The sequence below is a fragment of the Cetorhinus maximus genome, chromosome 3 (genome assembly GCF_964194155.1).
Source record: "Cetorhinus maximus chromosome 3, sCetMax3.hap1.1, whole genome shotgun sequence".
NCBI classification, from domain to species: Eukaryota; Metazoa; Chordata; class Chondrichthyes; order Lamniformes; family Cetorhinidae; genus Cetorhinus; species Cetorhinus maximus.
In genome coordinates this window covers 33,310,160-33,326,704 of record NC_135881.1, presented here as the reverse complement: position 1 = coordinate 33,326,704, position 16,545 = coordinate 33,310,160, and positions in this window count along the sequence as shown.

The window sequence follows — 16,545 nt, the reverse complement described above, 5'->3', positions numbered from 1 at the left end:
TCAGAGACATCTTAGTCTTGGATGTCAGGAGGTCACTCTAAAAAAAGGTTTACATGCAGCTTTTGCAATAGAAGTCTCGATAACCATACTGCATGTGCAATATTTCCCCTCAAAGCTATTTTATTTAAGACATGTTGTTCCTTCTCAATGCTTGGTGATCTCTTTTCCTCTGAAAAAAGGAATGAAGCTCATTTTCTAATCCTAATTAGGTTTCCTGCATCCCAGGAGTAACAACAGTTAGGATGTGGGATATATCATTTAAAGGAACCTTAAAGAGATAATTGGTCATTTCTTTCACCAGTTGTCTGACAAGTGAGTATTCATGCATTAAATGGACAAATGGTCCCTCAGCATCTCCAACAAAGATTATAATTACTTTGTTCCATATATAGAGAAAAAAATTAACAATGGGCAGCGAACCAAAATTTCAACCCTCAAAAGTGTGTCATTTTGGTTAATTTGCTGAACACTCAAATTTGGACTCTTACTGAAACTTTGTGTTCAATATGACTCTCCCTTTGAAGCAAGAGAATATTGCACTGCACAAGTATTTTATCGCATAATATATCCCGCTATAAGTTTCCCTATTGTGTTGGTTATTCATTCAACTATACTACAGTAGGTAAAAGTTTTTTTTTTAATTATTAAATGTCAAAATTCAAGAAGAAAATTCAACCCTTTAAGCAAAGTGTTGCTAGGATTCTGGGGAGAGAGAATACTGCGGAGGGGGAGAGTTTCTGAAATCTAAAATTTTCTCTTGCAGGACATTTGATTGCAAAGTGGATTGTGTAAACTTGCAGAAGAGGAGAGCCATATTTTTTATGTTTTCAACACAATAAGGTGCTGTATTGGAGAGAGATCCTGGGGATTATGAAGTTACCACACATTACTTGTGTCACTGAAACTAATTACTATATCAGCCATTCCCAATATTTCATCTCTTGTGTCTAATTTCAATCAGAATTATATTTATATTATTCTCCGAGAAGATTCAGTCTCTCTTCTTCCTGCATGGTTTCTTATTAATCCTTAGTTTAATGTTGCTGCATGCTGGTGTTTCTTTAAGAGCAGTCCAGCTTTAAGTACAGCTTCTCCATATTCATGAGATCTTCCTCCGTCCCCTACCACCAATTAATTTTCCAGGCCTTAGGCATTAGGGCAATTTCTGGTGGCTCATACATTTTTATTCCAATCAGCAACATTTAAATTTCCTGACTCCAGACGACTCACACTTGAGGTCATCCAAAACTCTGCTACCCATGTCTAAACTCACCCCAAGTGCCATTCCCCTATTACCTTCTGAGCTGACCTATGTCGGCTGCCGGTCCAGCAAAGTCTTGATTTTGAATTCTCATCCTTCTTTTCAAAATCCTCCATGGCCTTGCCCCTCCCTATCTCTGTAATCTCATCCAATCCCACAACTCTTCAAGATATCTACGTTCCTCTAATTCTGGCCTCTTATGCATCCCCGATTTTAATGGCTCCAGCATTGCCTAAGGTCTATGCTCTGGAATGCTATCCCTATACCTTTCCACCTCTCTACCTCACTTTCCTCCTTTAAGATACTTCTTAAAACCTACCTCTTTGATCAAGCTTTTGGTTATCTGGCCGAATATCCCTATATGTGGCAAGGTGTATATAATGCTCTTGTGAAGTGCCATTAGGTGATATGATTACATTAAAGGCATCATGTAAATGCAAGTTGTTGTTGTTTATGTTATTGCCTTGAATTCTGGAAACAACAAGATCAAAGGCTGGGCTGACTGACCGGGCAGGAGTTCCAACCTGCTGGAATACAGTGGCAGTTAGTGGGACCCAAACTTTTGGATTTGCTGCAGACCATTGAAATTATTTTAAAACCTGACCGTATTAGGACAACTAAACAGCTAAAATGCCTGGGGGAATTTACTGCCCTGTTTCTGCATTATTCTCACCTGCCTTCCTTCACCTTAACTGAGCCCTTTTTTTTAATTAGGTGGTCAAGATGCCTTACATGCAAATTGGGACCCACCATGACATTTGGTCAACATGGTCAGCAGCCCTTGAGGTGACAGTGGTCTTAAGTGGTAAATTTAGTCCATAACAATAAAAGTACATCTCTAGGCCCCATAAGGAAATTCTGGGCCTTTTATACCCCAGGCTTTTCTTTTTGACCACCTGTGAGAGCTTGCCATTCCCCTTTTCTCCCAGCCTCCTGCAACTTAGACAAGCACCGAAAGCCACTCACTCCTTTACCTGCCAGCAGCCAGCCACTACCCCTCGTTACACCCATTTTGGCTGGGCAGCTTGCCAGTGGGAAGCAAAGGAGGTCTGTCTGTTAAAGTTACCCAAGCCTCAAATAGATTATGCAGTGACTTGGGGTGAGGGACCTGACTCTTGCCCAGACCCCTCTCCACCCACCCAAAACCCACTCTAAGTAAAAAATCCCATCTGTGTTTTTCCTTTTGACTGTTAAGTCACCTGATAACAATAATGTCACTTAGGGATATATTGGCCTGGATTTTCATAAAGCCGGAAGGGCTCCTCTGGACTTTAGCCAAAATGGCGGTGAAGACTGGAATCCGAAGCCCTGCCCCCAAACCCAGCGCCCATCATTTTCACCTTGCACTAGGCGGGGGGCGGGGGGCAGGGGCTGAACATTTTTCACACGTCTGTAGTCCAAGGGAATAATTGCACTTTTAAAAGTGCAGCTGCCTTCAAACAGAAGCAGTTTTGGTCACCCAGGTTTCTGCAACACAACTCGTGGGCTTTAGACATTTGAGGAAATGGTATAAATCTGCTGCAGTTATTTGGAGAGGTAAGTTACCCCTTTGGGGGAGGTAAGATACCCCTTTGGGAGTGATCACCAATCCCTTTGGAAGAGGTCAGGTACCTTTTAGGAAGGGTCGGATACCCTTTGGGAGAGATGAGGTATCACTTTGGGATTGTTAAGAGCAGACATGAATGTGCATGAAAAGTGGGTAAGGTCTGTTGAACTGTCAAGCTGTCAAGTCATTTAAATTTATGCCTTTTAAATTTTGAAAAAAAAAAATCAGCCATCCTGCAGCCGATAAAAAAGGTGCTTGTATTTTCAATTATGTTGACATTAGTCTGAGTGCTTATTGTAGTATTATTTCTGTTTAACTCCTTCCACAACCTATCACTATCACAGTGGGGGGCCTGTAAGTTCACAGTTTGATTGACAGCTCCAACTGGTAATAAGGACTCTGCAAAGGGATATAGATAGGTTGTGTGAGTGGGCAAAAATTTGGCAGATGGAGTATAATGTGCGAAAATGTGAACTCGTCCACTTTGGCAGGAAGAACAGAAATGCTGCATGCTATTTAAATAGAGATTGCAGCACTCTGTGATACACAGGGATCTGGGTGTCCTGCTACATGAATCACAAAAAGTTAGTATGCAGGTACAGCAAATGATTTGGAAGGCAAATGGAATGTTGTTGTTTATTGCAAGGGAAATGGAATACAAAAGTAGGGAAGTTTTGCTACAACTTACAGGGCTTTGGTGAGACCACATCTGGAGTACTATGTACAGTTTTGGTCTCCGTCCTTAAGAAATGATATAATTGCATTAGAAGCAGTTCAGAGAAGGTTCACTTGAGTGATTCCTGGAATGAAGGTGTTATCTTATGAGGAAAGCTTAAACAACTTGGGCCTGCATCCATTGGAGTTTGAAGAATGAGAGGTGACCTTATTAAAACATACAAGATCCTGACGGGACTTGACAGGGTGGATGCTGAAAGAATGTTCATTTTTTCCCCTCTTTTGGAAGGGACTAGAATTAGGGTAGACAGGTCAACATAAGGGGTCTCCCATTTAAGATGGAGATGAGGAGATTTTTTTCTCCGAGAGGGTTGTTGGTCTATGGAATTCTCTCCCCTAGGGAGCAGCGAGGACTGGGTTATTAAAAATATTCAAGGCTGAGTTGGATAGATTTCTGATCAACAAGGGAGTCAAGGGTTATGGGGGACAGACAGGAGGCTGGAGCTGAGGCCACAATCAGATCAGCCGTATTATCAAATAGTGGAGCAGGCTTGAAAGGCTAAATGGCTTATTCCTGCTCCTAATTTGTATGTTTGTATGTAAAGAGATTAGCTGTCTTTGATGTTGGGCTATAAGTTCAAATGTTTGTTCTTTAAGGGATTAAGTACTTGAAGGAATTTTTAATAAAGGATTAAGTACTTGAGGATATTTAAATGTAAAGAATTGGGTTTTATTAATGAGAGTGTTTTTTCAATATAGTGAAGTCTGTAATAAATACAGAACTTTATTTTATTTTATCTATGCATTGCTCCTGATACCTACATATGATAGATACTGTATGAGTTGGCATGGAGAGTGTAAGAGCAAAGGGTGGTGGGTGGGGGGCATGAGTTGACACTAAATTGGCATGGGGAATATAAAGGACCATGGGAATGAGTTGGGTACATGGGTTGGCATGAGTTGACACTAAGTTGACATAGAGGCTATAAAGGGCCACAGGGAGTGGGCAGCTGGCCTGGAGGGAATGAGGAGCCATAGAGGATGCATGGAGGCATAAGGTAGCATTAATTGACAGGGATGGGCATGGGAAGTGTATGAGGGGTTGAGAGGTTGAGGGGTGATGACTCAAGGGGCGATTTTTGTCTTATTGCTTTTATTACAGCTGGGATGAAATCCAAAGTCACCAAGGTGAGCCTTTTAACCAACCAGCCTCAGCACCCAGCAGCCCCCACAGCTGCCTCCACATTGTTTCTTGGGGGAGGTAGCGGGCCTGATTCCAATTAACACCAGCCCTCTCCCGGAATAAATATCCAGCCATTTGGGACACTTTCTTTTGAGTTGCCTTTGTGAAGTCAAGAAATTTCCTGACTCTATGTACCCGACTCGGGAGAGAGCATTTGGCCTATTGTTTCAAAGCATTCTGCATCCTCCACTCCATCTCATGTTCATCCTCTCCATCTAGTTTTTTTTTGATGATACCAGTAAACAATAATGTCAACATTATTACAACGAAATATAAGTCTAATTCTATCAGCTCTCCTTTATCCTCATTTAAATGTTATCCCTGCCTGGAGTGACATTGTTAGCAGCAGTCATTTCTTCATCTATGTTAGACCCTCCACCTCCTCCAAAGCATAGTTTAAATGATTCCTATTAACTGCTTCTCATTTATTATCCAACATATTTGTTCACCTTTAATTTATAAGCAGTTCATCTAACCGGCACAAGTTTCTTTTTCCTAAGAAAATATCAAATACTTAATAAATCAATGCCCCCCCAATATTAATAAATACTTATCAAGGTTGATCATCTTGCTATTGTTTTACCATATCATCAAGCAAGGTTGAAAGAATTCCAGAAACTACAACCTTTGCATATTTTAGTTTAAGCCTACTGTATCACAACAATACCTTTGAAGAGAAATATGAAACATTAATCATTGATATTGTGACCAATGTGAAGAAAAAGGTTTGCATTTATATAGTACCTGTGATGAAGGATATCCAAAAGTGCTGTATATCTAATGATGTACTGTGGGAGGTGAATTTACTGTTGGTAGTGTAGGAACATGACGGTCAATGTCCAGAGTTCACCTTCCCAACGTTGCTGGCATTTTAACTGTGGTGGGGTAGATATCAGTTGGCCCACCCTCCCTTAGGCTAACTAAGACTCTTAAGTAGTCAATTAATGACCGCTTAAGGGTATCTTGCCACCCGGGCGCAATGCTGCCTGAGGAGGTGCCCAGTAAAGCCTGGCGGCCTCCCTCTGGGCTCAGGGAGAGGGTTGCTCCTGTTTGGGCAAGCTGTGGCCCATGGAGAAGAATCCCCCATTTCCCAGTGGCAAGGCCTGCCCCACTGTAAGATTCCCCTTCCTCTCGATTGACCCTCCTACTCGCACACCCCCACTCCTTGCCCAACTCTTTGCTCGCCCACATGCCCACATCCCATGAATAAAAATTTTTCAAAATCCAATAAAAATTGATGAATATTTCACATTGAAATTACTTGCATCCATATGGCACTTTATCCTGTTAAACATTCAAGTACATACTTTTTAAAATTCATTCACGGGATGTGGGCTTCGCTGGCTGGGCCAGCATTTATTGTCCCTGGCTGCCTTTGAGAAGGTGGTAGTGGGCTGCCTTCTTGAACTGCTGCAGTCCATGTGGTATAGGTACATCCACAGTGCTGTTAGGAAGGGAGTTCCAGGCTTTTGACCCAGTGACAGTGAAGGAATGACGATATATTTCCAAGTCAGGATGGCGAGTGACTTGGAGGGGAACTTCCAGGTGGTGGTGTTCCCATCTATCTGCTGCCCTTGTCCTTATAGATGGTAGCAGTTTGGGTTTGGAAGGTGCTGTCGAAGGAGCTTTAGTGAATTCCTGCAGTGCATCTTGTAAGTGGTACACACTGCTGCTACTGTGTGTCGGCAGTGGAGGGAGCGAATGTTAGTGGATGTGGTGCCAATCAAGTGGGCTACTTTGTTCTGGATGGTGACAAGCTTCTTGAGTGTTGTTGGAGCTGCACTCATCCAGGCAAGTGGAGACTATTCCATCACACTCCTGACTTGTGCCTTGTAGATAGTGGGAAGGCTCTGGGGAGCCTGGAGGTGAGTTACTTGTCGCAGAATTCCCAGCCTCTGATCTGTTCTTGTAGCCATAGTATTTATGTGGCTAGTCCAGTTCAGTTTCTGGTCAATGGTATCCCCCAGGATGTTGATAGTGGGGGCTTCAGCAATGGTAATGACATTGAACAATAGTTGGACTTTCTCTTGTTGAAGATGGTCATTGCCTGATGCTTGTGTGTCACGAATGTTATTTGCCAGTTATCAGCCCAACCTGAATATTGTCCAGGTCTTGCTGCATTTGGATATGGACTACTTCAGCATCTGAGGAGTCATGAATGGTGCTGAACATTGTGCAATCATCAGCGAGCATTCCCACTTCTGACCTTATGATGGAAGAAAGGTCATTAATGAAGCAACTGAAGATGGTTGGGCCGAGGACACTACCCTGAGGAACTCATGCAGTGATGTCCTGGAGCTGAGATGATTGACCTCCAACAACCACAGCTCGGTATGATTTCAACCGATGGAGGGTTTTCCCCCTGAATCCCATTGACTGTAATTTTGCTAGGGCTCCTTGATGCCACACTCGGTTAAATGCTGCCTCGATGTCAAGGGCAGTCACTCTTACCTCATCTTGGGAGTTAATCTTTTGCCCATGTTTGAACCAAGGCTGTAATGAGGTCAGGAGCTGATCGAGAGTAGACTGATGGGGCGGTAATTGGCTGGGTTGGATTTGTCCTGCTTTTCGTGTACAGGACATACCAGGGCAATATTGCACATAGTCAGTGTTGTAGCTGTACTGGAACAGCTTGGCTAGGGGTGCAGCAAGTTCTGGAGCACATGTCTTCAGTACTATTTCCGGAATATTGTCAGGGCCCATAGTCTTTGTATTATCCAGTGCCTTCAGCCGTTTCTTGATATCACGTGGAGTGAATCGAATTGGCTGAAAACTGGCATCAGTGATGCTGGGGACCTCTGGAGGAGGCCGAGATGGATCATCCACTCAGCACTTCTGGCTGAAGACTGTCGCGAATGCTTCAGCCGTATGTTTTGTACTAATGTGCTGGGCTCCTCCATCATTGAAGATCAGGAAATTTGTGGAGCCTCCTCAACCAGTGAGTTGTTTAATTGCCCACCACCATTCATGATTGGATGTGGCAGGACTGCAGAGCTTTGATCTGATCTGTTAGTTGTGGTATCACTTAGCTCTGTCTATCACATGCTGCTTATGCTGTTTGGCACACAAGTAGTCCTATGTTATTGCTTCGCCAAGTTGACACCTCATTTTTAGGTATGCCTGGTGCTGCTCCTGGCATGCCCTCCTGCATTCTTCATTGAACCAGCGTTGATCCACTGGCTTGGTGGTAATGGTAGAGTGGGGATATGATGGGACATGAGGTTACAGATTGTTTTCGAGTACAATTCTGCTGCTGCTGATGGCCCACAGCGCCTCTTGGATGTCCAGTCTTGAGTTGCTAGATCTGTTTGAAATCTATCCCATTTAGCACGGTGGTAGTGCCACACAACATGATGGAGGGTATCCTCAATGTGAAGGTGGGACCTTGTCTCCCCAATGACTGTGCGGTGGTCACTCCTACTGATACTGTCATGAGCAGATGCATCTGCAGCAGGCAGGTTGGTGAGGATGAGGTCAAGCATGTTTCTCCCTTTTGTTGGTTCCCTCACCACCTGCTGCAGACCCAGTCTAGCAGCTATGTCATTTAGGACTCAGCCAGCTCGGTCAGTAGTGGTGCTACCGAGCCACTCTTGCTGATGGGCATTGAAGTCCCCCATCCAGAGTACATTCTGTGCCCTTGCCACCCTCAGTGCTTCCTCCAATACTACAGCTATATAAGCAAATGTAGCCACCATCCCACACAAGCAATTTACAGCAAGCATGAATAAAAAATGATCAGTTCCTATATTTTGTCCTTGAATTTTACTTGCGTTTGGCAAAAATTAAGGTCGGAACACGTCAGTCCCACAATTATGCATGTTTGAACACAAAGAGAATTTCTGGGATCTGTTCTTTTTTTTCTGCTTTACAGCACTTCCCATACCCCAGTCAGAATGTGGATAATTTCAAGGTAAAAGACCTTAGCTTTTGCAAGGGCATGACTTCAGAATTGCTCTGATGTAACACCTGCAGAATAAATGAGATTGACTTAAAGCAGGCATAACAATTCATGATGAGTCAAAGCAACTAATTTTTAAACACAGAAGTCTGGTTATTATTTGTCACCTTTTAAAGCTTTATTGCTGGAGCGAATGTCTGCTCCAACCTTTGCCTAACAAAAATGCTCTGAGATATACTCAAATTTTTCATGTGAAGGTCATTTTGTGGCTCATAGAATGGTTGCAGCAGGCCAGCTCTCTGCAAAAGCAACTCTGCTAGCCCCACAAGCCTGTCTTTTCCTCATAGCCATGTATTTCTTTTTTCTTTGGGTACTGATCCAATTCCCTTTTAAAAAGCCATGATTGAATCTGCCTCCACCACACTCTCAGGCCATGCAATCCAGATCCTAACCACGCACTGTGTAAAAAGATTTTTCTCTTGTCACTGTTGCTTTACCTTAAATCGATGCCCTCTGGTTCTCAATCCTTCTACCAAAAGGAACAGTTTGTCCCTTTCTACTCTTTCTGGACCCTTTGTGATCTTGGGCGTCTCTATTAAATCTCTCCTCAACCTTCTCTTCTGTAAGGAGAACACCAGCTGCTCCAATCTAATCTCGAAACTGAAGTCTCATCCCCGGAACCATCCTCATAAACCTTTTCGGCACACACTCACAAAGTCTTCGCATCCATCTTGATGTGTGGTGCCCAGAATCGGATACAGTAATCTATTTGAGGTTATAAAGGTTCAGTATGACAACCCTTCTTTTATACTATGCACCTCTATTTATAAAGTTCAGAATCTCATTAGCCTTATTAACTACTTTCTTAACCTGCTCTGCCACCTTCAACAATTTGTGCATATATAGCCCTAGGTCTCTCTATTCCTGCACCTCCTTTAGAATCGTACCCTTTAGATTATATTGACTCTCCTCATGCTTCCCACCAAAGTGTATCACTGCACACATTTCTGCATTAAATTTAATCTGCCATGTGTCCATCTATTTCACCTGTCTATGTCCACATAAGATCTACCACTATCCTTCTCCCAGTTTATAATATTTCCAAATTTTCTGTCATCTGCAATTTTTGAAATTGTGCCCTATACAACCAAGTCTAGGTTAATAATATATTTCAGGAAAAGCACTGGCACTAGTTCTGACCTCTGGAAAACCCCATTGTATATTTTCCTGCAGTCAGAAAAACAACCATTCACCATGCCCCTCAGTTTCCTGTCGCCAGTCAACTTCAGATCCATTCTGCCACTGTCCCTTTTATTCCATGGACTTTAACTTTGCTGACAAACCTATTATGTGGCACTTCATTGAATACATGATGGAACTCCATGTACACCACATCAACCACATTGCCCTCATCTGTTGAGAAATAATGCCACAATAAAAAGACTAGGATTGAGGACACAAATGTGATGAGTATCAAAGTGTCAAAAGCAAAATCCAATGGACTACTAAAAAAGTAAATCAGAGAAAACTTCTGTCAAATTCAATTGGCTGTACCATGAGATTGCATTTACATAGCTAATTTTACTGATACCATGCAATGGATGAATGTTTTATTCAAAATGATTATGCCAGATATATGAGAAAATAAAACAAATACCAGTGCAGTATTTCTTCAACCTTTACGGCAGCAAGTGGGTTAAAGGTTGATGTAAATAACTGCACCATTCATTGTGTTAGCTGTGTAATGGAATTTACTCTCCAGCTGTGTCCTGGATTAATTTATTGACTGCTGAAAAAACATACGGTGTCATGGAGCTAGCAATCTGTACCAACTAGGAGATAATAGACTATCTTCTGAAAGAAGCCTTCCATCCCTTGCACAGTAGTCGTTGATAAATGGGTTTAATGCTGGTGCTTGCTATTTTGGTTCCTCTCAATTTTTCCCAGTGTCTAACAGATCAAAGTAATAGTCCCCACTGGGTAGGTTATCTAAATACAGCCCTACCCTTCCCTGCTGGCTCATGATCATCGAACATCCATCAGCTATTTACAGGGGCTGCCATGGGGACTACCACTGATCCCACAAACTGTGCTTAACAGTGGGAGAATGTAACACAGATAAATAAAAGAGAGCAAAAAGTAAAACAACGCTTAAGAGGTTGTAATCCATCATTCAAATGTGTGCTGAGCTTCAGATCTCCGTCAACCTCAAATAGCGAGGCCAAACCCATTGCTTTGGCGTTTCGCGAATTGCCTTCTGCATCTCATAACTCACAATGATGTTCAAAGGTCTTGCCATGGTTCACCAAATCATTACATATTGCATCCCTTCTGAAGATTCCCCACCTACCTTCAGTCCCCTCGTTCCACAACCTCATATGATCTGCTCCAACCTTCTCCCCAAAGTACATGTGCAGGCCTGTCCTGGTAGACTGATCATGTCTGCATGAGTTAGGATAAAAGGGGAGAAAATTGGGCAACAGGGGATTACTAGCCTCCAATTAAAGAGAAGCTATACAAAACATTCACTTGTCTACTGACCAATGATTAAATGACAGTACCAGTAACAAATTAATGCTGTAGACTTAGATCACTGAACTATAAAAAGAAATGCCTGAACCAATTAATGTGACAATCTGAAATTGGTTCTGATTGCCTAAGAGAAGAATGTTCCAGAATATTTTTCACTTATTAGCCCTAGATTTTCCTATTTCTTTGTCTCTCCCAGGAGGTTACATGGCTATGCATTGGGGTGGTAGGATCCCAGAAGAGGAAAACAGTTTGTACCAGCACTCTTATTTCCCAGTTTTTACTGGTGTCCCATTTTAAAGTATACAAGACCAGATTGGAACAGTATTCTTACTTTTTTCCTTCTTATTCTTTCACGAGATGTGGGCTTCGCTGGCTGGGCCAGCATTTATTGCCATCCCTAGTTGCCCTTGAGAAGGTGGTGGCGAGTTGCCTTCTTAAACCGCTGGAGTCCATGTGGTGTAGGTGCAACCACAGTGCTGTTAGGAAGGGCGTTCAGGATTTTGACCCAGTGACAGTGAAAGAACGGCGATATATTTCTAAGTCAGGATGGTGGGTGACTTGGAGGGGAACTTCCAGGTGGTGGTGTTCCCATCTATCTACTGCCCTTGTCCTTCTAGATGGTAGTGATTGTGGGATGGAAGGTGTTGTCTAATTAAGGTGTTGTCTTGGTGAATTCCTGCAGTGCACCTTGTAGATGGTATACACTGCTGCTTCTATGCTTCAGTGATGGAGGGAGTGAATGTTTGTGGATGTGGTGCCAATCAAGTGGGCTGCTTTGTCCTGGACAATGTCAAGCTTCTTGAGTGTTATGGGAGCTACACTCATCCAGGCAAGTGGGGAGTATTCCATCACACTCCTGACTTGTGCCTTGTAGATGGTGGACAGGCTTTGGGGAGTCAGGAGGTGAGTTACTCATCGCAGGATTCCCAGCCTCTGACCTGCTCTGGTAGCCACAGTATTTATATGGCTAGTCCAGTTCAGTTTCTGGTCAGTGGCAACCCCCAGGATGTTGATAGTGGGGGATTCAGTGATGGTAATGCCATTGAACATCAAGGGGCAATGATTAGATTCTCCCTTGTTGGAGATGGTCATTGCCTGGTACTTGTGTGGCACGAATGTTACTTGTCAGCCCAAGCCTGGATATTATCCAGGTCTTGCTGCATTTGGACACGGACTGCTTCAGCATCTGAGGAATCATGAATGTTGCTGAATATTGTGCAATCATCAGCGAACATCCCCACTTCTGACCTTATGATGGAAGGAAGGTCATTGATGAAGCAGCTGAAGATGGATGGGCCCTGGGGAGCTCCTGGAGCTGAGGCGACTGACCTCCAACAACCACAACCATCTTCCTTTGTGCTAGGTATGAATCCAATCAATGGAGAGTTTTTCCCCTGATTCCTATTGACTCCAGTTATTGCTAAGGGTCCTCAGTCAAATGCTGCCTTCATGTCAAGGGCAGTCACTCTTACCTCATCTCGGGAGTTCACTTCTTTTGTCCTTGTTTCGACCGAGGCTGTAGTGAGGGCAGGAGCTGAGTGGCCCTGGTGGAACCCAAACTGGGCATTAGTGAGTAGGTTATTGCTAAGCAAGTGCCACTTGATAGCACTGTTGATGACCTCTTCCATTACTTTGCTGATGATGGAGAGTAGACTGATGGGGCAGTAATTGGCCTGGTTGGATTTGTCCTGCTTTTTGTGTACAGGATATACCTGGGTAATTTTCCACATTGCCAGGTAGATGCCAGTGTTGTAGCTCTACTGGAAGAGCTTTTCTAGGGGACGTGGCACGTTCTGGAGCTCATGTCTTCATTGCTATTGCTGGAATATTGTGAGGGCCCAAAGCCTTTGCACTATTTAGTGCCTTGAGCTGTTTCTTGATATCACCTGGAGTGAATCAAATTGGCTGGAGACTGGCATCTGTGATCCTGGTGACCTCGGAGGAGGCTGAGATGGTCATCCACTCAGCACTTCTGGCTGAAGATTGTAGCAAATGCCTTTTTTTTTTATTTGTTCATGGGATGTGGGCGTCACTGGCTGGGCCAGCATTTATTACACATCCCTAATTGCCCTTATTCAGAGGGCATTTAAGACTCAACCACATTGCTGTGGGTCTGAAGTCACATGTAAGCCAGACCAGGTAAGGACGGCAGATTTCCTTCCCTCCCTGAAGGACATTAGTGAACCAGCTAGTTTTTTACAACAATCGACAATGGTTTCATGGTTATCATTGGATGTTTAATTCCAGATTTTTATTGTATTCAAATTCCACCATCTGCCATGGTGGGATTCGAACCCAAGTCCCCAGAGCATTACTCTGGGCCTTTGGATTATTAGCCCAGCAACAATACCACTACGTCATTGCCTCCCCCTCCCTCTCAGTTTTTACTGTTTCTTCATTCTGCGAAGTGTCTAGTCATGAGGTTCCAACTATCCTGAGTGTGGAGCAGCTTGTTGGATTACCTTGTCTCTTCCTACACATCGTTTTCCCATGGTCGTAATCAAGGATATCTCTAAATTTTCTTTGATGTGCACAAATTGTTTATTTCAATACATGGTGCCTCAAAATTGTCTTGTGTATGCACTGTCTTAACAGAGATGGCCTACACTGTGCCGCACAGCAGCTTCAAGGAGGTATTACTTAAACAACGTCTTTTTATAGACTATAACCTATTTCCTGTTATTTGCTTCCTTCTTACTAATATACCTTGTTTTATGGTTCTACTACATTTACCATTTGCCAAAAAAGAACAGGTTATAAACAAGACAAAACATAGGATGGCATCTTATACTTTCATTATTTTGAAAAAATTATTTCATGAGATAAACGATGACTCCAATGACATCTTGCTCATGGAGCTGACATAAAGCAGATTCAGGTAGCTATCTAATGTAACCAGCAATATGAATGGATTATGAATCTTAATTTCAAATAACGTTACATTAAATTGATTCTAGTAGGAGCTGGCATGTTAGATATCTTTTAAAAATGGTGAGCAAGAGACTTATATTAAAATTACGTTACTGGAATGAAGGCAGTGTAAATGATTTTCAATCACATTGCTACACTAGATTTCTATATTCAAAGAACCATAGAGTCTGACAAAATTGCTGCAAGCTGTAGTTACTTAATTTATTGGTGACTAGTCCCAAGGTAAAGATTTCCCCTGATCACTGTATATTAGCAACATAATGGGCAGAACCTTGTTGAATTTGGTGCCGGGCAGGAACCAGGCAGGAAGGTGATGAGTGTGACCAGTGAATGCAGTTGTGTCCCAGCAACCATTACGGGTGCAGTGGGGATGGTTCTCTCACAGGTTCAAGTGGGCCCTCCCCCTCCCCGCCTGAGCCCAAGACTTTGACCTGGTCATGTTCCAAGCCTATGTGTGCTGCTCGCATCCCAACTGGAAATCCCAGTTGACATGGGAAAGGAGCCTGAATAGGTTCAATAATTCCATTAACTTAGTCCAAATTGACTTCCTACCACTTGTGGGCGTTTGGCCGCTACCTTCCCTTGCCTCCGCCCCAATTAAGTCCATGGCTGGAAGGCCCATGGATAGCCTTCCCTCCTCGCTGCCAATTGAGGCCCTTAAATGGGCAATTAATGCCCACTTAAGGGCTTTATCCTGCAACCCTTGATATTAATCCAGCAGCGGGGCGCGGTGCTTGTCATGTAGGCAGCACAACAAGCAAACTAGTTTGGGGTTGCTTGCGGGCTCATTTAAAGGCACCCAAAGCCTGATCGAGGGACCCAGCATTGGGAAGGGTTGGGGGAGGTGTGCCTGCTGAAAGCAACCCCCTCCCCCACCCCGCCGCCAAACCCTTGCCACCCACGAGTATCCTCCCAATATCACCCACCTGTGGCCTGGGATCCAGCGATGATCCGAGGCCTCAGCTGGGTGTCATGCCAGCAGCAGCCACTGCCTCCCCGGTGATGCTGCCATTCAATAAAGCTGCCGGCCTCTGATTGGCCAGCAGCTGCCGGCAAGCGGGGCTTCTGCCAGGGATGCTTGATCCTGGGGTGGGCCCACTGCTGACCTGCCATGTGCCTGAATGGTACAAGACGCAACCGGCCTTCCTGAAAAGAGGTGATGCTGCGCTGTTGCCCGGCTTTCCAGCTGGCAGTTGAGATGCCCATCAGCTCACCAAGAGTATAGCAGGAAGATTTCTTTTGGTTGTTTTTTTAATTAAAATTGTAAATGTTTTAAAACATTTATAATTTCACTGGAAATGGCACCCTCCATGATTATGTTCATGATGCATTATTTCTCCTCATTCTTTTCAATCTGTCTGTAGGCCATTGTCATGACCATGGATCATAGCCCCAAATTACTTAGGGACATATTGAATTTTTAAGTAAGGTGTTTTTTTTAAGAAAAAAAGGACATATAAGCAAAAGCTGGCTGAGACTGTGAAGTAACCACTTGCTGGAAAATTCCTATGTGGATTACACTTGACCAACTAGTCCATAGAATAGAATATTGCACATAAAAAGGTGTCAAGGCCTCCTTCAGACAGAGACAATTTAAGGAAAAAGATGCAATGCAAAAACTGAAGTGTAATCTCCTGCAGAGATAATGGAGGTTGATTACCATCTCAGCAGGAATCATCTCCTGTGAGTTATATCCCAGACTGTGGGCATGATGTGAGTTGAAAAGAAAGCAGACTGGGCGAAAGGCATGTTTGTTCCCTTCCAGGAATACACAAGAAAAGGCGTTAAAAAGCCAACTGCAACCCTAGTTCTGTGTGCTAGTTTTGGTGATCCAGGCCTGGTGCAGGAGGGTGTGCTGTGAAAGTCACACTGAAGAACATCAACAGGGCATCCTTGCGCTTGCAGGTAAAAAATGTCCTCTCTCTGAACACTGAAGCAAGGACATACTTGCTGAAGCAAGTCACAAGTTCAACAAAGCCACAGTTGAAAAGGAAACAGGACAACTCCTTTAAGCCAAGCTGCAGAACCAAGAATCTCGAAACTAACAGCTCAACTGCCCAAAGTCAGCTCTACCGGACTCATCCAACTTAACAGCTGCAACGTTTCATCATCTACTCTTCACGGACCAGCCAAAGACTGATTCATATATCTTTTTAACCTATATATTTGGACTCACTTCTCATTTCTAATCTGTGGGCATGTGTCCTGACTTCATCGTGCACTCACACAATATTTTGCTGGGCGGGCCAGCGCAAAAGTCGGAAGCACGCCCACCGACAATTAAGAAGACAATTGGGCTCATTAATGGCGCAATTGTCTCCAATTTTTGTGGCCCGTCCAACTTTGCGGTTGGCGGACGGGTGAATCGGACAGGCAGCCGTAGCATTTTTCATCAAACCTCATCCAATGGTGGAATGAGATTTCCGCCGTGAAATGAAATAAAAGTAAAAACCTGTGGG